This window comes from Austrofundulus limnaeus, unplaced genomic scaffold (genome assembly GCF_001266775.1).
Source record: "Austrofundulus limnaeus strain Quisiro unplaced genomic scaffold, Austrofundulus_limnaeus-1.0 Scaffold715, whole genome shotgun sequence".
Lineage (NCBI taxonomy): Eukaryota > Metazoa > Chordata > Actinopteri > Cyprinodontiformes > Rivulidae > Austrofundulus > Austrofundulus limnaeus.
In genome coordinates, this window is record NW_013953117.1 from 22,452 (window position 1) to 30,379 (window position 7,928).

Consider the following 7,928-nt stretch of genomic DNA (forward strand, 5'->3'; position numbering starts at 1 on the left):
AAAATTAGAGCAATTGTTTGAAAATTAGAGAACCTAATGTAGATGTAACTATTTCATGAAGAGCTAAAACTGATTTTACCATAATTTAGTGAACCTGGTTTTGAACGTGGAAACCAATGAAGTGGTGAAACCGTATGACGATGGCCCCCACAGCAACGCGACAGTCGGCGACGATGGCCCCCACAGCAACGCGACAGTCGGCGACGATGGCCCCCACAGCAACGCGACAGTCGGCGACGATGGCCCCCACAGCAACGCGACAGTCGGCGACGATGGCCCCCACAGCAACGCGACAGTCGGCGACGATTAAATGTGTACTCCCAGTTTTGAAACCCTTTGGAGTTGAGTGGTGTTTCTGTCTGTCCCTGTAATGGTCTGGAGACCTGAGAGGCTTCAGCCTCACCCTTGACCCTGATTGGGAACAAGGGGGATTGTAATGGATGGATTACTCATAGCAATTATATTCAAAATTATATATCCTCTATTTGTTTGTTCAGTAGCTACTGTGTAAATGGTGCTAAATGGTAAATTAGCCAGAACAATTGATTTGAGGCTTGTAAAGCTGAGCAGCAAAATGCATTTGAGTAAAAAAAGGAAATGTAATAATTTTATTTATTTTAAAATACTTACCTGTTGGCCTCAGATTGTGATCCGAGTGAAGAACCTGGTCGTTAAGCAGGTTGAAGCTATTGCTGTTAGCTATGTAGCTAGTATATAGCTGATAGCTAACTACTAGCGAACTTGGTAATACCAGGGTTCGAACCTACTCCGTTAGTAACACGAACATGCGTGTCTTACGTGTTGTGCTACAGAAGAGGCTGCCACAATCGACAGGGTAAGGTGGAGAATTTATGTGTGACAGTCATGTCGCAGCTGTTTTTCAGTCACGTGGTTTCGAAGGCGGAGCGAATCGCTGTCCACTGTCTGGAGCGCAGGGCACGTGAACACGGCTCCACATAACACCGCCTGAAGCGATCACTGCATCACAGGTATGTTAGCTGCTAACTTGTTTTACACATGTTTATAATGATCCTTTATTTAGTAGTATTAATTTACTGGTGGTTTTATGTGGGCTTCATCTGGACTTTGTTTTAGCCTTCTGTGTAGTAAGGTGCTGGATCATGTTTGTTCACGTTAACAGGTGAGTTGCTGTAAATGTAGTTTTATTGGGAGCAGCACCCACAGAGACTCAAACTGCAGACGGAAAAAGAGGGACTATGTGAAACACACGGCTGATGATGACAGTCATTCTTTAGCCTTCAAGATAAGCGACAATGTTGGACAATGTTTGAAAGAAAGAGGTCCGATGGTCGACACAGGCGCCACATCCCACATCATCACCAGTATTGAGAAGTTCAGAAGCTTTGATGACACCTTCCTACTGGAAAAGCATTTCATGGAGCTGTCTGACGGAAAGTGAACAAGTGGCGTGGCACTGAAGAGAGGAGACGCAGTGGTCTGCCTGCGGGACATTGAGGGCCGTCATGTGACGACACTCTACATCCCTACATTCCCACAAGACATCTTCTCTGTCAAAGCTGCGATCACCAGCGGAGCCAACGTCCACTTCAAGGAGGGAATCAACCACAAGGACAGTACCAGGTTTGACATTAAAAAGTATGAGAGACTGTACTGTCTGAACACTGTAAGTGAGATGAGTGATGAGGATGAGTGTTGTTATGGGTGTTTTGATTTTCAAACATGGCATGAGATCCTTGGTCACTGTAATTATGATGTTTTAAAGTTAGAGAATGTAACCAAAGGAATGAACATCAAAGGTAAAACTGATAAATCTAAACTGTATTGTGAAACATGTGTACGAGGAAAGTTTATTCAGAGTAGAAACCGGGAGCCTGATATAAGAGCTAAAGAAGCATTGGAGCTTGTACACACAGATCTTGCTGGCCCTATAAGTCCAGAGGCCAAAGACGGGTTTAAGTATGCATCAGCCTTTACAGATGACTATTCAGGCACAATGTTTGTTTATTTCCTGACAACTAAAAATGACACTGTTAAAGCCACTGAAAAATTCATTGCTGATGTATCCCCTAATGGGAAAATTAAATGCTTAAGGTCAGATAATGGAAGAGTTCAGTGTTTCCCCTAGGAAATTGGTCTTGGCGGGGGGACGCCCCGCCTGTATAATGGTGGGGGGAAACACTGGAGTTTACATCTAGAGTTTCAATCATTGCTTAGCAAAAATGCCATAAAACATGAAACCTCAGCACCTTACTCACCCCGTCAAAATGGTACAGCCGAGAGGAGCTGGAGGACATTATTTGAAATGGMAAGATGTATGTTGCTAGAGAGTGACCTGCCAAAGAAGTTGTGGACTTATGCAGTGACGACAGCAGCTGTTTTTAGAAACAGGTGCTTCAACAAATGTGTGGGACAAACCCCGTACTTTATGCTAACAGGAAGAAAACCTGACCTGTCAAGAATGAAACTATTTGGATTGGTTTGTCATGCGTAAAAAACATGATAAGAAAAAGTTGGATTCTAGAAGTGATAAAGGTATTTTTGTTGGGTATGATTGAAACAGTCCAGCATATTTGCTTTATTATCCTGAAACTGGAAAAGTGCTGAAACATAGGCTCGTTAAAAGAAAAAAATTGTATAGGTCTTCTGGACGGGTTCTTCTCTAATGAAACGTTTCGTCTCTCCTCCAAGAGACTTCTTCAGTCTGGGAGTTTCAGGCAAAATTCAGGCTTTTAAGCACCTGCCTTCATGTGACTGATACTCACATCACATGGCTATCGTTGACACCTAATTAACACCTATTGTTAACAGGGGGTGGAGTGATACTGGCAATAGCAGCACTGTAGGAGGGGTTAACCAGAGGCTGGTTCACCCCAAAGATCCGGTGCCCCGGCACAAACAGAGCAATGTTGTATATGCTGTTAAGTGCCAGGAGGACTGCGACCAGTTATACATCGGGGAAACAAAGCAACCACTGTTCAAAAGAATGTCCCAACACAGACGAGCTACATCTAATGGCCAGAACTCTGCAGTTTTCACTCATTTACAGGCCAGCGGTCACTCTTTCAGAGATGAGGATGTTCTCATTCTTGATAGAGAGAAACGTTGGTTTGAGAGAGGAGTAAAAGAACCCATTTTTGTGAAGAAAGACTGTCCATCATTAAACAGAGGTGGAGGCCTCCGTTTTCAGCTGTCCCCCTCCTACAGCGCTGCCATTGGCAGTATCACTCCACCCCCTGTTAACAATAGGTGTTAATTAGGTGTCAACGATAGCCATGTGATGTGAGTATCAGTCACATGGAGGCAGGGCTTAAAAGCCTGAATTTTGCCTGAAACTCTCAGACTGAAGAAGTCTCTTGGAGGAGAGACGAAACGTTTCATTAGAGAAGAACCCGTCCAGAGGACCTATACAATTTTTTTCTTTTGATTTTTTACCTGGATTACTGAGATGCATCAGGACATAGGCTAGTTAAGTTTGTTACAAAGACTGTAGTTGAACATTCAACCCAAACAGACAGGATCTTTGTTGAAGATGATTCATATGGGAAGAGAGTGATGTTCTCCATATCAAGAGAAACAGTTACTGAACAAAGTCCTGAAGTGAAACCTGAAACAGAGACTGAAGCCTCAGGAACAGAAATCAACATCCAGGTTGGAGAAAGTCAGAGTCCACATTATCCTCAGAAGGAGAGAAGATGTCCTAAGTGCTTGCAGGATTATGAGTGTAAAGTGGAAGATGAAGAACTAACTATAGATGTTGATTACTGTTACAGAGTGATAAATAATGTTCCACAAACATTCAAGGAGGCCATCACTTCATCCAAGTCTGAAATRTGGGCAAAAGCTMTRCAGGAAGAAATAAAAYCATTAGAAGAAAACTCTGCATTTACATTAACTACTCTGCCTGAAGGTAAATCTACAGTGGGGGGCAGATGGGTTTATGCTATTAAAGAAAATGCAGCTAAAACAGAGACTTATAAAAGAAGATATGTTGCGAAGAGTTATAGTCAGTTGGCTGGAGTGGATTATAAAAAAACCTTTTCTCCAACTGCAAATATGACTTCTGTACGCACATTAATGCAGCTTGCAACGCAAGATGACTTGGAAGTGCATCAGATGGATGTAAAAACRGCATATCTGCATGCACCTATAGACTGTGAAGTTTACGTCAAGCAACCTGAAGGTTTTGAAATGAAGTCAGACACAGGAGAAAGGTTTGTGTGCAGGTTGAATAAATCATTATATGGATTRAAGCAGTCTGGAAGGAACTGGAACAAAATGTTAAATGATTGTCTTTGTGAAAATGGHTTCATTCAGAATGAAGCAGATCATTGTGTCTACAGCAAACAAACTGTTGGGTTGATGATTTAATTATTGCAACTAATGGGAAAGAAGTGCTTGTTGAAGTAAAGTAAATGTTAACAAAAAGGTTTAAGATGAAAGATCTTGGGAAACTTAAAACTTTTTTTAGGCATAGACAAGGAAAAGAGATCAAAATGAACCAAACAAGATTTATATTTAAGATCCTGGAAAGATTTGGTATGTCTGATTGTAAAGCAAGACAGACTCCATGTTAACAAAACGTACAATTTGATAATGAAGGTGAACTTGTTGATGCTAAACAATACAGTATGGTGAAATGGTTGGCAGTTTAATATATGTAATGACCTGTACAAGGCCAGACTTGTGTTGGATTGTCAGCAAACCTTCACAGTATTTGTCCAAACCCAGAGAACAACACTGGATAGCAGCTAAACATGTGCTAAGGTATTTAAAGGGAACTTTAAATCAGGAATTGTGTTACAGGAAAAGTAAAGGAAAGCTTGAACTTATAGCCTATATCAGGGTTATTCAGTTAACATTTAAATGGGTCCATTCAGAGAAAATGTCTTAAGACCTAGGTCCATAAGATTATAATGTCCTACTATTTAGAGTTATATATATTTAAGTAGCTTAGTAGTTGGATCAACATCTGCACAGATTGATTTGCATATAAAATGTAATTAATTCAGTCTAATTAAAATACTTTTTCAATATTTATTGTCACGTAACAAAAAGACGAACATGAAATTCTAAAGTCTGATGTTTTATGTTCTCTTACTGAGTAAAAGTATAATGAACCTGTCAAAATAAGAAGCTAAATACAGGACAACTGTACATGTTGATTTGGTGCATTTGTTCAAAACTTTGTTTAAAACTTTTATACTTTGTTACATAATGGCATTAAACATTGTCATTTTTAATAAGTGTTGCATTTCTGAACATGTGAGGCACACTGGTTTAGTTCCAGTGGCAAGTATAAAGAAAAATGACTTTGTCCGTCCTGGATTAAATGCTCTATTTTCGCTGTCCATTTTTTTCTTCTTTTTTTTTTGTATTTTTGTATNTTCAACTCTACCGCCATCTCATGGAAAACATTTAACATACACCTGCATCAATCCACCAGCTGGGAAACACCAAGGCTCAGTTACAGACAGCTTCTACAAGCATCTTCAAAATTAACACCTATTTAAAANGCTTTAGTTTCTTTCTCTGAAAGCAATTGCGAGATTCCTTGGCTTTGTGTTTGGGGTCATTGTCTTGCTGAAATGTCTAGCCATGTTTCATCTTCATCACTGTGGTGGAATACTTATTATATATCACCTTGACACTGTCCATTGTTCATATCTCATGATATCGTCTGGACGTCATCATCAAGCTGACCTACTTCATGTACCAGAACGAGGCGGTTCCTGATTGGTTGTTCATTATCACATAATGATAGCTGACAGTATAACTTTGTTTGCCCGGCATATGACAGCCGGGCCCACATCTTACAGACTTCGTGATTGTTCTCTGTTTCATGTCTGCCCATCAATAAATGACTTTATAATCATACCCGGCAGACTATTTGTCTCGTTAAACACTCTCGCCGTGTTTCTGACCATTCTTGCCGCGACAGTATTAAATTTTGTTATTGATAAGCTGTGCTCTCACACCTGTGATTGTAAATTGACCTGAGCATTTGTCAATAAAAGAAAGGGGTGGCGTCACTTACGGCACGTAGTCTCATGTTGGGTGTGCGCTGCTGCCGGTTCACACAAAAGAAAAGTTTGTRATGTTCCTCTGTCAAGAGTTGCCGAGTCATCAGTTGTCCTTTCTTTAATAATGGCAGCTTCAACAGGTTATGGCCCCAGGAAAGATTTTGGAAATCGCTGGCAACGGTTGTTATACGATGGAGATGAGAAGAACTATGAGCTGTGGGAGACAAAGATTTTGGGCCATCTGCAGCTGCTAGGTCTGAAGGACACCATATTGAATACAGCTGATGATGATGAGGATGAAAACGCTGCTTCAAAAAATGAGGAAGCATATGCTGAATTAATTCAGTTTCTTGATGACAAGAGTCTTTCCCTCATAATGAGAGATGCGCCAGATGATGGCAGAAAAGCCCTGAAAATACTGAGGGACCATGATGCAGGTAAAGGAAAACCTTGAGTGATAAGTTTGTATACTGAGGTAACGATGCTACAGAAGGCAGATCATGAGAGTGTTACAGACTTTATTATTCGTGCAGAGACTGGCATTACTGCTCTGAGAAATGCAGGAGAGACATTAAGTGATGGGCTGCTGATCGCAATGATTCTGAAAGGGTTGCCGGAATCATTCAAGCCATTTGCCATTCATATAACACAGGGTGATGACAAGATAACCTTCAGTGATTTCAAAACTAAGCTGAGAAGCTACYAGAGCACTGAAAAGTTTAATACCTGCCGTAATGATGACACTGTGATGAAAACTGATGATTCAGTCATAAGAAGGAGAAAAGACATTGTAAAAATAAAATGTTACACCTGCGGTCAGATTAGGCATAAAGCCAATGAATGTGACCCGCAGAGAGAGCAGCAGAAACAGTGGTGCACATTCTGTCGGAGCACCACCCACAGAGACTCAAACTGCAGACGGAAAAAGAGGGACTATATGAAACACGCAGCTGATGACGACAGTCATTCTTTCYCCTTCAAGATCAGTGACACTGTGGGACAATGTTTGAAAGAAGGAGGTCTGATGGTTGACACTGACGCCACATCCCACATCATCACCAATATTGAAGTTCAGAAGCTTTGATGACACCTTCCTACCGGAAAAACATTTCATGGAGCTGGCTAACGGAAAGAGAACAAGTGGCGTGGCACTGAAGAGAGGAGACGCAGTGGTTTGCCTGCGGGACAGTGAGGGCCGTCATGTGACAACAACACHCCAGAGGGCGCTCTACATCCCTACATTCCCACAAGACATCTTTGTCAAAGCTGCGACCACCAACGGAGCTGAGGTCCACTTCAAGGAGGGAAACAACCAGCTGATCCACAAGGATGGTACCAGGTTTGACATTAAAGAGTATGAGAGACTCACTGTGAGTGAGAGGAGTGATAATGATGAATGTTGTGGGTGTTTTGATATTCAAACATGSCATGAGATCCTTGGTCACTGTAATTGTGATGATGTTTTAACGTTAGAGAATGTAACCAAAGGAATGAAAATCAAAGGAAAAATTGATCAATCTAAACTGTATTGTGAAATGTGTACGAGGAAAGTTTATGCAGAGTAGAAACCGGGAGCCTGACATAAGAGCTAAAGAAGCATTGGAGCTTGTAAACACAGATCTTGCTGGCCCTACAAGTCCAGAGGCCAAAGACGGGTTTAAGTATGCATTAGCCCATGGGCGCAGTTAGTACGGGGGACGGGGGGGGGACATGTCCCCCCCAGATTTATAGTGACCCTGATCTGTCCCCCCCACTTTCCCTGATAGGATGAGAAAAAATCTGATCAAAACTTAAGATTACCGTTCTGTTAGTTCGCTGACGCTCCCACAGAGGAGCAGCAGCAGCAGTAGCCGCGCTCTCCCGCCTCCCATCTCTCAGGCTGTGTCACACAGCGGAGCGGTGCAACACACACACACACACACGGGT

At 41.8% G+C, this 7,928-nt stretch overlaps 1 long non-coding RNA gene across 1 annotated transcript; it reads left to right on the plus strand.

The window, feature by feature from the left end:
- Positions 1 to 53: 53 nt before the first annotated feature.
- Positions 54 to 2,021, plus strand: LOC106532065 (uncharacterized). The gene is made up of 2 exons (XR_001312018.1): positions 54 to 989; positions 1,142 to 2,021. It is a non-coding gene; the product is annotated as an uncharacterized LOC106532065 (long non-coding RNA).
- Positions 2,022 to 7,928: the final 5,907 nt, after the last annotated feature.